This window comes from Orbicella franksi, chromosome 1, assembly GCF_964199315.1.
Source record: "Orbicella franksi chromosome 1, jaOrbFran1.1, whole genome shotgun sequence".
In the NCBI taxonomy this organism is placed as follows: domain Eukaryota; kingdom Metazoa; phylum Cnidaria; class Anthozoa; order Scleractinia; family Merulinidae; genus Orbicella; species Orbicella franksi.
The window spans coordinates 44458364-44471719 of NC_138145.1; the positions used below are offsets into that span (position 1 = coordinate 44458364).

A 13356-nucleotide genomic window follows, 5' to 3' on the forward strand; every position below is an offset into this window, starting at 1 on the left:
CTTTCCCGCTTAACAAAGCTGAGAATCGATATGTGAATCGAAATATAGTGCAACCTTTTATTTCGTTTTTTGTAATATTTAATTTAATAAGTTCCAGTTAAAGAGATTCTATCTAGCGAACTTGGCGAGCAGGCTGTTCAATATCAGAAATAAACTTACTTTGACAGTACATTATACACTAGAAAAAAAGGTTACAGTTATTCAGAATCAATTACTGAGAAAACCCGTTTTCAACAAATGCACTTGAAACGAAAATCTCGACAACTTCAAACAGCGAATTACTTATCGATTATTCCATTTATTCTCCATTTCACAAGTAATTCGCCTTCGTCTAAGCCATACACGTGCGTAACCTCAGATTGAATTTACAGCCAATACAATGAACTTTTTCGCTTCAGTTTTGTGCTCAAAATCCCCGCTTAAGAAAGCATCATTCATTAGACAGTAGCATAGGAAAAGCCAAGGAAATTAGTGTCACTTAATCTCTAGGCCCACACTTACAGCGCACAATTCTCTTTAAATTCTGTTTACTTTGTAATCAGATGTCATTATAGTAAGGGAAATATTGAGGGATTTTAAAAAACATTACCAGGAGTTATTTCCTTTGCTTGGCCGTGTAAAGCAAACAATGCCAGACTTAAATTTGATTTTCTTCTTCGCTGATTGCACGTTGTGAATTCTCACGTGAATTGACTTAAACTGAGAAGCTCACAACCATAAAAAAACACTGCAAGCATAGTCGATTAATTAATTGTTTTCTCTCGTTAGCCAATTGACCGGCGGCCGAATCAACAAAGCTTGATAACTCTAGTAATAGGACCAGTAACTTCAGAGAGGTTCCCTTCGTGCTTGAAAGAAGGGAGAGGTTTTAGCTTTCGCAAAGCAAAATCAGGAAAAAAAATTCTCTAAGGAACTTTTTTTCTCTCGGCCTGAGACAGTGCACTCGCCCAGTTACCATCTGGAAAACAGATGCTATGAAGAAAATAGAGCCGCGCTAGGCTTGCAGCGTGTTTTCTTCACATTGCTCCTTTCGAGAATTATCACCATTGTGTTACACTGCTGTTAAAATGGGTTTGTTGCTAAGTGTGGTTTATTCCGGGCAGAACTCATATTTTCAGCCATTTGATTTTGAATCAGTAAAGCTGTCTTCACGACGAAAGTGATGCTGATAATTAGGTGAAAAGTTGCATGTGGATATAAAGTTCCCCAATTGTGTTTTGATGGGGTCTTTTGATTACCGTCATTGCTTCAGTATATCAAGTCAAGTCGAGTCTTTTTTTTTTGGATAATTGGAATGCAACCAACACCATCTCCCGCTTAAAACGAAAAAAATTGCTCTATCGAATAGCACAGTAACTACTAGAAATACAAAATAAAAGACTGGTTTTGTGATCCCCAGAATATTAATATCTTCGAGAGTGAAGGACTTCTACAATTAATCGTAGTCCTGTGCGACAGACTAGAATTAAACTGATTTTTTGAAAATTTGATAAATGAAATTGTGTACATTTGACTTGGGGGACTCTCTCCTGAAACCAACCGAGTGGTTCCCAATTATGTTTGACAGAAAAAAAGTTCTTTTATGTAGTTGCCGGCCAACCAAGCGTTAAATTTCCTTTATAGTAAGCCATAAATTCGTTTTCACTCTGTTTACCTCATGTAAGAGAGTATATTGTTTCCGTGTATTTGGCAGAACTTCAGTGAAGATTTCTTTTGTAAAAAAGAGTTTGTTAGCCTATGAAGAGATAGGTGAAGGCAACTATTGTGCAACAGACATCTTTTAACCAGCTTTGTTATAGACGAGCGTTCACACAGTAATTTCAAGAAAGCTCAGGCTCGCACCACAGTAGCAAGATATTGTTATCGTTTGCTGATTCTTCACAGTCAGCCAGGCGCCGCTTTCCAGATATAATAATTAGGACTTGTTTCCAAACCTCTGTCTCCTAAAAATTTTTTGTTAAGCCTAGTAACTAATGACGGAATTGATTGCATCAAGAGAAGATCAAGGCTGATCTTGATTATATGGAATGAACCCTTTCAGACCCTTGAAATAGTTTATTCTTCCAACTGATAGCCATAGGTTCCTCAGAATGTTAGTTTTTAAGAGTTTGGTGATAAATCATGACGACATGGTCAATTTACCGTGTTTAAATGTAGCTATAATCAAGACACCCTATGGTTGATGGGATTCTGTGTTTCAGTTCTGATGCGGAAATTGAGTGTTTTGGTCGTTCTGTTGTTTTCAAGTCGTTTGTCTTTGGACGATTGGGATGCTACGCCGGCGATTGCATTAAAGATGGAATCCGCTCAAAGTTTGAGCAATAAGTGCAAAAGTTATTTACTAAAAATCTACACACAGCACGGTAACTTTTTGAGTAATATTTAAAACATCTCACTTTAATTAATTTCTCTAAGTGACCCTGCGATTAAATTCTCTAACATTCTCGAAAAAGTTAATGTCAAACCTCGTAAGAATGCTTAATGCGTGTGTTATTGTTTTTTCAACTAACGCGAAACGTCCGTTTCAATTGAAATATGGATAACTTCAAGTTCAATTTTCTCTCGCGGGGTCAGCTTGAGAGCTTAAATCTCGATAAGTTCGTCTTACCTTTATTCAAAATATCACCCTGCTATGAAGTTTTTTTGGTAACTTTATTTTTGCCATTATTGCTCGAATGTTCTGCGGAAATCGTCTTAATTTCAGTCAAATGTCATAAGTAGTGGAAGGGTAAAGTTCACTACCCAGCCATTTGCGCCAGAATCAATATCCGTGCTCAACTAAAATCCTCTTGGTCCTTGTTGAATTGTAAATTCTCTGTGTCTAGTCAATCAAACGTGTGATTCCGACAAAAATTAAATGGGACCAAGTCCATAAATTAAGCTTAACATAATCGCCTCATGAGCGTTAAACTTCTCACTCAGTCTTTGGATCTAACCTTGGAAAGCAAAGACTACACGCAGATTTCTTGAGTTGCTGTACAGTAGAACTATGTAACTCAGTCTGCGAGTAAATGTAGAAGTCGTGTTTTAAATGCAGTTTCAGGTTTCTACCAGGTTTTAAACGACCGAACAAGCACAACTGACTTACAAAAAAAAAAAGAAAAGAAAGAAAAGTTCTGTGCTTGTTCGGTTCGATGATCAAACGCAAAAGGGGCACTCTGATGAGTTCGAGAACTCAAAAGCCAAGAGACTTATTTACATCAAAAGTTGTTGTCTAGAGTTGTTAAAGATTACTTTACTAATGCACGAAAGTTATGTAGGGGAATTTTGATGAGCTGCGAATGCGAAGGTTTTGGTCTCAAATTAAAAAAAACGTCAGGTAGACTTCAGTTTTAAATCCTGTTCAAGTGTCTTGGAAAGATTACTGAAAACTAATTGCAATTTGTTCTCCCTTCAACAGTTCACTAAATATGAACCTGGGTACTTACGGGATCATAATCCTGGCACCTTGTTGACCAAAACTGCTGCAAAATCTCCGTTATATATATTTCCCTGTTTAATTCTGGAGAACTGCCGATCGCCACTGTCGTGCAAATTCAGGAAAAAATAGATAAGTTCCTATTTGTTTTGTTTGTTTTAAGCCAATTAATATCGTAAACATGTCGAATTTTAAGCGCATCATACGTGCTATATTGTCGTTTTTAGGGTAACGTCACGAACGGCCGTTTAAAACCTCAATATGTAAATCTCAATGACATATTTCAGCGCGTTATATCAAGTATCTATAATTGCAGTCTAGACCACGGTTATTATCGATATCAGTTTATTTTTGAAATATCTTTAACAATTTGCGCTATAATTTAAATTGAGAAGGAAAGACAAATCAGTGAAGTTATTGGAGCCAGATAGCCGATAATATCGGTAAAATTGAAAGCCTTGCCCCAGTAGTATATGTTAAATAGAAAGCAAAACTAGACGACTCCTATAAAGGCTTGTTGCACAGTAAGCAATACAGCGGCATTAAATAACATAACATATAAGCGAAAAACACTTGGAAATATGGCTTCACCGGTGCCTCTTTGTCTGATTCACCTCAATTCATCCTGTTTATCTTGGTCCGATCACCTTGAAACTTCCATTTGAGACAGTTGCTAGGTTTTACGTCACTTGCTGCGCAATGTTGTGTCGCTGTGTCAAACTTATTGACACTTTTTGCGACATAACATCACGACAAACGGAATGATAAGCTTTTCTTACTGTGTATACCAAGGTCAACGTTGGTGTATAACCTCACCGAAATAAGTAGACAACATTCCTTGGTGGTCTAACGTTTAGGCAAGTAATGTGCACCAAAGCTACCAATGAAAAGTAAAAACTGAAACTTTGATAACTCCCTGCAGAAATATCCCCGTAACCACCTTAAACGTTTCTCTCAATTTGATATTCGCCCCGTCCCGAAAAATCGCAATTGTACTGAAGTTTGCCTTTTTATTCTTCCCCATGCTCTTTAAATCTTGGACCATCAGTTCATTTTTTATCTCTGTGGGTCTTTAGCTTCCTTTTTGCTTCCTCTAGGATAAACAAGCAGATGACGTTGAGGTCGGGGCTTCCAGCGTCCTTCACTAGGTCATGATCAGTTGCATAACCGTCTGTGAGTATTCTTCGAAACTTATGTTTCAAAGATGAAAACTACGAATTTCAGGCTCGGTAACAAACAGCCATCTCAAAAACCGGTGGTACGTTAAGAAATATAATCCTATGTAATTACACAAAATGGTAAAATGTGCTCAATTACTGAATCAATGAACGCGTTGAATAATGAGGTATAAGTGGCAACATAAGAAATACATTTTCTAGTGTTCCATTTTATTGTATACGTGTCAAAGCGAGCTACCAGCTGAAGCTGAACAAAAATGAATGTACAAAAACTGAACGCCGTGCAACAGTGAAAAAAACAAAAAGAAAGAAAAAGATCTGCGAAACAAAAATTCTAATAAGGGGTAAATACTAACTCGCAAATTCCTGTCCATCGATATTCAATCATTCAAATGCTTAATTCTTACTATCCACATTTTCACCTCCTGCCTATATTAAGAATATTAGAGTTTTGACAAAAAGGTGCTCTGTTTCTGTCCAATCAAAATAGCGGCGTGCACTGTACGAAGGGCTTCGCGCCAGCCTGCCATAATGTCGAATGTTTAAGATGAACAAAACGAAATAAATTGTTCTGCCATAATGTCGCACCGGTAACGAGTCTTCCAACAGGCTACCTACCTATCTCTGAGATGAAAGAAGCCGCAGCCAGTAATGAGCAACCTGAATGATTTCTACTGAAGGCAGAACATGTTGTCTGGTATGATAACCCCTTACGTAAGACACCGTCGGGGCGTTAGGGGTGCAGTATTGATGCGCAATTTTTTGTTAGCTTTGATGTTTGGCTGAAGAATATATGTAAAAAGGTTGTTAGTGTAAAAGGCTTGCAAATCATTGAGAAATTGCGTTTTCGTATTTCATAGCGCGATTTTTTAAATCAAGCTTCTATTGATATGATTTAGTAACTGATTAGCATCAAACTAGTAATTAACAATGTTGATTTTTTACACAAAGGGCGTAAAAGTTTGCATGCTGTGCATTGTGTACACGAAATTAAGGTCGGACCAGTTTAGGTTATGACAAACGGACAATAAATGTGAGTCAATCATTCTCTGCAGGTTTGACTCGTTACCAAAGAACTGACTTAAGCGACTTCCCACTTGTTTTTAGAACCTCTACATTGTAGCAACCTTTGCATAACATGCTCGTTTATATTTAAGTTATATTCAGTTCTCTTGTTCTATTGATGGTCATATATATCGTACATTTCAATGATGTCTGCCAGAGGCTTTTCTCACGCGCCTTGAGATCGCCCACTTGTACTCAGGGCTACCGAGAAGTTCACTGATGCGGCTTGTATCCAGCTCTCTCTCGGTTCTTTTTGGTAGAATAAAATTCTGCTGCCAAAATTTTGGGTAAAAAAATCATATTTAAAACTTGCATTTTTGTCGAATTTAAAAACGATCAAAAACTGTGTGTAGAGATGGCATATTTAATGTTCGTCTGAGTGAATTTGTGCAAAATTATGTTGAATTCATGCCATCAGAGATACAATTGTTGTAATATTTAGGTAATTCAGAAGTTTATTTAGACATTTTTGTGCATGGAGAGAGAACCAAAACTAAATATTTTTACCTACCCTACTCATGTAGTGTCACGTTCCTTTCGTTTACCCCATATCCCATAAATATTTGTCTTTTACAAAGGCCTGTCCAGATGCTGACCGCATATATCGATGTGCTCATTGTTTCTTGACATTTCATGCCTTCGTTGATTGTCGCGTTCCATTCGTTACGCTTCAACAGTCGGCGCGACGTCAAACGAATCGGCGGTAAGCTAGACGGAAAACTTAGAAACTGTCGTGCTTTTCTTGTTAGAGTTGGAGATTCCACACTAAGTGATCAAACGGTTCTTATTGTTGGATCGTAACAGAGTGATTCAAGCTTGCATCGGATCTTCAGGTGAGAGGAATGTCAAAGCTATATTTTCATTCCATCAAAACGTGATAAATTGTGGTCCAAATCCTACATGTTAATGTATTCCCCGGCTTTGTACTCATGCTCCCTTTGCGATTTGAAAGCGAAGACCGTACGCTTATCTTGACATTACTGACCAGAAACTCTCGAAAGCGCTTGTCAATATGATTTACTAGATTAAGGTTACTTCTTATCTCGGTTTTGAGTTCTGTGGATTGCTTATATTCTGACAGATTGATCTATAAACTTTAGACGTGTTTCAAATGTCTTCCTTATCAAGATGTTACAGACTGCAGAACTAACTGAACGAAGAGTCAAATTTGTTCAATCCCTTGCTAGTGTGGCAGTATGAAAAACCGATAAGACATTCCGCAAACGGTGAAATCGTAATGTCGCGTACTGTTACGAGTGCATGTCGAGTGAGCTGTTTGTTCTGAGGTTAAAAAAAGTTTTAATATCTACAGTGACGTTTCGACTCTGTGACATGTTTCGTCACTTGACATTTATCTTTCATCCACTCTCTCTTTCGAGTGATAATAACAGTATGATTCCTGAATTCTCGAGAACGTTTATCAGCTTAAAGGTTCAAGAACGTCCTTGGCGACAAAGCCGAAGTTCAGGAAACCATTTTCTGCTCCGTTGATTTGTGCATGTAAAACGTACTCCCTTCAATTTTCATAAATGCCTGCTAATGACCTGAAAACAAACAATTCTGTCCTGAAATGTTATTGCCTCAGCTGAATTATGAACAGTTAAGGGCATTGCACGACTAAAGAACTACAGTACAACGTCCGGACGCGGTTTTGTACGAGAACGAAACTGGTTGCAGCTCTAACTTCTGGATGATTCGTGATAAATGGGAAAGTTTTCATTGCGCGATTTCAGATTGAATTTCCGGTTGAGGGGTTAAATATACACTCTTATGTTTTCTCTGGCAGCTTTTTCTTCAAACAGAGGGTAAATTATACTTGGCGGTCGTTCCATGTAAGCCTGTGTTTACTTATCCCGTTAGTTGGGTATTGCCCCCGTTTTAAAAGTCACGAATATCTGCTATCACTAGATAACAAATTGGAGACCTCGAAATAGACATGTTAATCACCTGTGGGAAAATAATTTGGAGGTTGACTTTTTGGGCTAGTTATTTCATAGTATTAAGTTGGACACAAACTTTAAAACCCTAGAATTTATTTAAAATTTGTTTGTCGCTATTACTGGGATTAGAGCATGCCAGAGAGAAGGTAAAGTATTGGATATTCCAACGAGACCATTGATTGCATAGAATATAATGCCGAAATGGAGATTATTTTGGAAACAAAAAGTAGGTTATTAGCACTTCGTAGAAAACATTAACAACTAAAGTTCACATTACACAGCCTGGAGGCAAATTATTTGCATGATTGAAAACGAGCACCATCGAAACATTAAATCAATAGTTCCCAAGAAAACTCTTTCAGCTGTAAGAAAGCAGATTAACTATATTGTACTAAGCAAGTCGAACACAAAGAGAACTCAAAATCGATGGGAAAGACTCAGGGATCTGCAAACAATACACTGTACGTGATAGGGTTGGGAGAAACAAAGCCATCATTAAATAAGAACGAAATCATTCCTTACGGGTAATAACTTTTAATTGAATCACCTAATCTGCGTGTGGTCTTGATTAATAACGATAGGAGAGACTGTTGTGACGATATGTCGATCAAACCTTTCAGTTGTTTAGGAAAGTGGATGTACTGGTATACAGTATAATAATATTTGTCTGCCCAAGCTTCACTTTACTTCATTAAAGTACACCTGTTATTAATCACGAATTGCAAAGAAACATTTTTCAAAAGTAGCTGTTGCTTTAAGAGAGGTAGCTCAGTACTGAATCCATGGACTACTTAGAAACTACCGCAATGATTCGATTTAACGCCTTCCTTCCAATAACCGCCACCTTTATAATAAGCGCTCCCCATCGAGTGCCATTTTCTTAATAAGCGCCCCTCCCAACAAGCAAGCGACGTTTAAGGCATTGACAAAGAATAGATTGGTTAGACGAATGCACTATTAATTCTATTTTCCAGTTTGGACATTATGACTATCAGAGCCCCCTAATGTTACAATTCTTGAGTCAAGGGATCTGTTTAGAAGATGTGATCTCAGGCGAGGGAAAAGTAAACATAAAGCGTAAGAGGAGCTCAATTTGTCCTCGCCAAAACGGTCTCAGGAAGCACAACTTCGTAACCTTTAAAACCGGCACAATGTTTCTTCTTTAAAAAATAATTCTCCAGGAAACATTTTATGAACAAACTAATCCAAAAAGGCAAACACATTCCATTCTGGTAAATTCATGACATGCAAACTTCAGTCACTATTGACGACAAAACATAGCCAATGAGCGTGCGACAATTTGACAGTTCGTCAATTTAGCAAGAGTTAGTAACCATGTGATTGCTATATTTTGCTAATCTCAACTGCTTGAAACTGCCAAGCGATGTTTAAAGTAAGGGCACTCTTACTTTAAACACCTGACATTTTTTTTGTTGACTCTAGAGTAAGGGCTCTTAACACAATGTGAAAGATTTACATTTCTACAGTTCAAAAACGCCAATACTTTTGTTAATATGAAGAGCCTTGTTCTATTTATCAAAAAATTGTTCAACAAAATATCAAGTGTTCATAGTTCTAGTGGCCTCACTGTAAATATAATGAGAAAATCGCTGAATTCATTTAAAAGTAGTGTCCTGAAGAGAACTTATACTCGGTGATCGGTTTTTGTTTGCTTCATGTTTGGTAATTATCCATCAAAGAAATCTAGAGAAAGACATTTGAATCTTCAGTGTAGCAAAATGCTCGATGGCAAGTGAATAAGGTATTTACTCCTTATATTATATTCCATAAAGGAATCTTTGTTGATAATAACGACCAGCCTCGTTAACATACTCGCTTTATTCTCTGATCCAGCTTCAAAAATATTAACTCTGATTATTCGAAGGGCATGGTGCAATTAACTGTCCCAAGAAATTTGAACAAAGATGTTTGAAATACTTTTTCTTTACTGGTGATTTAAAAGGAAAAAAATCACAGAGAACGTATGGACTCGTTAGTGTTTTACCAGACATAAAATTTTGTAGCTTTAGAAAGCCTGTATCCACTTCGATAGTAAACGCAAAGCAATAGTAATTTAACCAATTACCGAGTCTCACAATGTTAGGAAATGTGAACAATGACTTGAGCAAAGGTTCGCTAAGGAATACAGCAGATCTGAATATGACGTCATCAGAATTGTAAGCACATACAAGCAATGCACTTGTGGTTTATCCGTTCATCAAAAGTTGAAGCTTTCTTTTACATTGCTCGTTTGCTTAGGAAGTTTAAACAAGCAAGCAAAAGAACTATTAACTACAGGGGAGAGATTAAAAAGGTAAGAAATCTGTTAAGGTAGTGGGTTGAAACGATATTTTTGACAAAGATTCTTGATGTATGATGTGACAATAAAAACCGTCTGAAACGTTTGAACTAATCCGTGAAACATCATAGAGCTAGTTTTTTGAACCACAAATACTATAATTGAATTCTTTTTTTACAAAATGAGTGTTCCCATCATTAGCTCAATAAGTTTCGTATCGCTTTTCTCAGTCTATGAGATAAGTACGTATTTGCACGAACGACCATTTACTATCGTCGCATTGGTTTCACTCATTTCGTCTTAAATAAGTTTTGATTAGATGGGCCGCATAATTGTTATACAGTGAAATCTATCTTAAGCGGACACCATTGGGACCCTCACTAGTGTCCGCTTAATACAGGGTGTCCGCTCTAGACAGGTTCTAATATATCGTGCAATAACATTTAATTGTTAACCCTTTTGAAATCGTCACTTTTATCGATAACCGCATATCAACGTTGCCTAGCTCCTAGGCCTCGATATTTGAATATTCCAGTTAGCTTTAAAACGACATCGCTGAACAATGATCTCAAAGTGACTCAATCGTGAGACAACCGAGTTTAAAATTCATCTGTCCTATCTTACACCAAGATGAATAATAAAGGAGTCTGAGCTGAGCTTTTAGAAGTAAAAAGCCCTTGAAGTGTCCGCTTATTGTAGGTTTTGTGCAACAAAATGGCTTAATATTAGTGTCCGCGTCCGCTAAACAGAGGTGTCCGCTGACTGCAGTAAATGCGGGTAGAAAATTTAGGGACTCAAGCTGGTGTCCACTTAATACAGGGTGTCCGCTTAATACAGTTTTCACTGTATAGGAAACACTAACAAACACTAACGTGTCATTACGAAGTGACCCAACTTCGGTCAAAACGTTAATTTTTTTATTAAATCAAGGTAATTGTGGGGAATTCCATTCTCTTAAACTGATATGAATTTACCTATACATTCCAACTTCTTTATCTTTAACATTATCAATTGTCCTCAAACATCCGTTTCTCGTGATAACATCAAATTAAAACACTTAGTTTGTGGTGCATTAGCAAAGGAATTTCGCTCGCATAATATCAGTACGTCGTGTATTGGTTGTCTCTGTATGTTTTAACCTTATGGTTAAATACTGACATGTTTGCTTTGAACGATCCTTCACGAACGCGTTCTTTGTAGCTTCAGGGTTGCTACTTCCGCAGGCAGTGAATTTGTTTATCTTTATTTTTGGCATGATTGAAAGACCATTTGATTTCTTACTTCGTCAGCTTTCGATATTTTGCTAATCTCGACGGCTTAAAACTTCCAACTGATTTTTAAATGTAAAGAGGAAATCGCTAAATTCACTAAATTATTTCATCGCTAAAAATAGTGTCGTGAAGGAAACTTCTGCTCGATGATCATTTGTTGTTTGCTCGAGTGTTATGTTTAACAGATTGGCTAATGATCCATGCAGCAAAGACATTTATGACACAAGGACATTAGAATCCTCAGTATAGCCAAATGCTTTATGGCAAGTAAATATGGCATATATTCGTCGTATCATATTCTATAGACCGTTTTCACTCCCGTAGCCAGCAACCATGCGAATTTACTGGAATAAAAGGAGGTGTTTACATAAGAAAAGAGTTCAACTCCTTTTAGATTGGTTTGGTACATCAATATGGCTGCCGTGACGTCATGCGAAAATGCTGTATAGAGGAATCTACATTAGCATAAGCGCTTGAGTTCCTGATCGAGTTACCAAAAAATTACAGCCCTGAATGTTTAAAGGACATAGTGCGGTTGATTGTCCCAAGAAATTTCGGCCCGATGTTTTAAATACTCTTTCTTTACTGCAGGTTCAAAACATCAAAAATTCACAAAGAATATAATTTATGGGTTCATTAGTACTTTTTGCCACCCAGAAACTGTGTAGCTTTTGAAAGCCAATATCTTCTTTTACATTAAACCCAAAGAGCTAAACATTTTGCCAATTTCTGAGTCTTACAATCTTTATAATTGTTTGAAGGCAACTGGTATCTGCAGTATAGTGCCTTCTCTACGCAGGTTCTCAAATTAATGTGGCCAAATGTAAACAGTGACGTCAACAAAGGTTCCCTAAATAATACAGCTGATCTGAATATGACGTCATCAGAATTTTAAATAGGAACCGCTTTGAAGGTGGTCAGTTTTTTCCTACAGTTTATGCACGTTAACTGCTCAATGATTTTGCTTTGAAGATTCGGCGTTTTTGAAACTAAGGACAACTCTTCGTAAACTGAAAGAAGACCCAATATTTTCCTCAATCAGTCAAAGTTACGCACATCAAGTTTTTAAATATGATTAAGTAGTTTTGAGGGTATTAAAAAGCAACTGGCCATCGGGTCACCAAGAGAGGAGAGTGTTTTGATTTGTACCACAATCTCTGAACTTGCCCCGCAGACAGCAATATACGTCAAGACCAGCAAGGAGAATTGAAATTCTGGTCTAGTTAAAAGAAAATTGACTTTTCTCTAAAATATTACAAAGAAAACCTTTCCATAATTGAAAAAAATATATGGCATATTGTTCATCTAAACTACATAGACAACTTTTACAGAGTTTAGGAACTTTAAAACGTAGTTTTACTTTACTATTAGTATATTTAGTTTTGTATGCACTATAGCATTTGAAAATTTTCCATTTTTCTACGTCTGAAAATCTGCAAATAAGTGTTTTTTTTAAACAATAGTTACTCATTGCAGTCAAATATTAATTACGTTAAAGATGAAGGTTTTTCTCTTTGTGCTATTGTGTAAATTCCTTTTTTTTCAGATTACATTGTTCTTGTAATGATCTCCCAAGTACAGTTTCAGTCTTCCAAATTAACCTAATATATGGAAGAAGAACGCCACGACTAACTTTAAATACTTATTTATTTATTTTATTTATTTAACATTTCTTTATACACGGTTAAAAATCATCAGGTAATACTAATATTTAACGTTATATATAAAAAATTAAAAAAAAAAAAATTAATACTAATAAACTACTAATAAACTGTCCATGCTAAATACTAGTTAATAAAAATTGAAGTAGTAAATCCTAATTTAAATATTAAACTAATCCTGTTTTCCATGAATGCCGTGTCTAACTTTGCTTTTAAATTGAATAAAAGATTTTATCATCCTGAGATTGCAGGGTAGGCTGTTCCAGAGAGTTGCACCACTGTAACTAAAGCTATTTTTCATATAGTTAGTTCGTGGATGAGGTACAACCAGTTTTTTTTCGGAATCCCTTAAAGAATAGCGCATTCCACTACGTTTTAGAAATTTAGACGATAGGTATTCAGGAACCAAGCCATTTAAAGATCTATATACCATTAAGGCTTTCTGAATTTGACGCTGGGTACACAAATCTTTCCAACACAGTTGTCGTATTAGACCTTTGGCATCAGTATCATAACTAGAGGAA

General features: G+C 36.6%; 1 protein-coding gene across 6 annotated transcripts in view; it reads left to right on the plus strand.

Moving 5' to 3' along the window:
- Nucleotides 1–13356, plus strand: part of LOC145463694 (cartilage oligomeric matrix protein-like) — a 50457-nt gene that overhangs the window by 8273 nt on the left and 28828 nt on the right. For 2 of the 6 annotated variants that reach the window (XM_081447499.1, XM_081447533.1), the window contains exon 1: nt 6033–6494. The exons of 1 other annotated variant lie outside the window; for it this stretch is intronic. The gene's annotated coding sequence lies outside the window, so the exon portion shown is untranslated. Of the gene's footprint in view, nt 1–4515; nt 4592–6032; nt 6495–9860; nt 9916–13356 lie in introns of those variants that run through there. 3 more of the 6 variants (XM_081447515.1, XM_081447507.1, XM_081447519.1) reach the window with 3 other exon arrangements.